At 46.1% G+C, this 1,743-nt stretch overlaps 1 pseudogene; it reads left to right on the top strand.

Moving 5' to 3' along the window:
* The first annotated feature begins 890 nt into the window (after nt 1-890).
* LOC131913819 (CDKN2AIP N-terminal-like protein) lies at nt 891-1,280 on the top strand (annotated as a pseudogene).
* Nucleotides 1,281-1,743: the final 463 nt, after the last annotated feature.

Below are 1,743 nucleotides of genomic sequence, written 5' to 3' on the forward strand. Positions count from 1 at the left end.
GTCTGGGCCATTGGAACTTCCTACATCAGGCAAGGGGCAGAGCCAGTTCCCCTAGGCCCATGGTTAGGAGTAGGGTCATCCTCCCCAGTGTGTGTGGGGGTGGGGCAGTGGGGTGGAGGGAAGCTCTCCCATCAGGGTGGGGTCAGCTTTCCTGCTGCAGTGTCCAGCAAGGGACAGGGCCAGCTATCCCAGGGCCAATGAGGGGAGGAGTGGCTCAGTGCTACCTGCGATAATTTCAAGTGCATGGTACCTATGGGCCCCTGTGGCAACACAGGCCATGGACATCATCATAGACCCCAGGTGCAGTACAAACACTGACCCAGACATGGCCCTGTTTAACCAAGATCAGTAAACTAGAAAGTTGGTGTTACCAACCTTCATATTCTACTCGACATATGAGAAGATTCTGTTCTTTTTTACTGTTTCCCATGAGAGAAAACACACACACACACACACACACACACACACACACACATACATACATACACACACACACACACACACACACACAAAGAAACAACCCCAAAACAGTTCTAGAGTGCAGAATGGGGCTGCTACAGTATCAAGACTCTCTCTGCCAAGGTGACAAACTACCTTGTCAAGGGGAGGCAGTGAAATCTGTGTTCCTTTTTTTTTTTCTGTAAACATAAAACTACTTAAAAAAATAAAAGCTTGTAAAAAAATTGAAAGGCCAAAAACAGTTGGTATTATATGATTAAGATATATTAGGCAGGCCGGGTGGTGGTGGCTCACACCTTTAATCCCAGCACTCGGGATGAAAGAGGCAGACAGATATTTGTGAGTTCAAGGCCAGCCTGGGCTACAGAGTGAGTTCCAGGAAAGGCACAAAGCTACATAGAGAAATCCTGTCTTAAAAAAAAACAATAGATATGTTAGGCGTAGTGCGACCCTTGGCAGAGGCAGCAGTGGTAGGACCCTTGGTGGGTGGCAAGGCCACCGCCTCTGTGGAGGAGCTGGTTTCCAGAGAACTACAGGCAGCCACTTCACCAAGCAGTTTTGCTCATACTTGAGAAGTATTGGAGAACTCGCAGGGAGTTCATCCTGCCTTACCTGCCTGAGTAACAAGACCCACCTGACTTTGGTGGCCACCTGGACCAATTTCTGTCCCTATCCATGGTCTGGGCCAACCTTCTCTTCCTAGGTTGCAGTTACAACAAAGACATTTTGGACAAGGTGATGAAATGGCTGATGGGAGTGGAGTGGAAGATCTGCCACAGTTTACAACCAGAAATGAATTAATAAACAAGCATCAAAGCTAAGGCAGATTTACCATATTTCCACCCCTGGGATATGCTCAGAAAGGAGGCCAGGGTGGAGGTGACAGAATCCTGGCAGTTCATGAGAGTCCCAGCATTTGCAGCAAAGAAGTAGCTGGAATGGGAAGGGATGTGTCTACAAAGGTTTCAAAGAAATCTTCATTCTTCCAGAACCTGATGCTGTAACAGTACATGTGCTAGTTAGGTTTATATATTTACAAATGACAAACTCTCTGAAATTTCATCAGCATCGTCCAAAGGTATTGAAATACCTTTTTTGTTGTCATAATAATGACAAGTGATGAATTATATAATTCAATGTTTTTAGTAGAACACCTTTAAGTATAATTCTTGTTTGTGCCCAACCCCCACCCATTTTTGTCCTCCTGAGGCAGGCCAGATTCGCTACGTCATTATTTCTGCCTGAACCCACTCTACTTGTCCATCACTGCCAATGCCACTGAAG

Source organism: Peromyscus eremicus, chromosome 1 (genome assembly GCF_949786415.1).
Source record: "Peromyscus eremicus chromosome 1, PerEre_H2_v1, whole genome shotgun sequence".
In the NCBI taxonomy this organism is placed as follows: Eukaryota; Metazoa; Chordata; class Mammalia; order Rodentia; family Cricetidae; genus Peromyscus; species Peromyscus eremicus.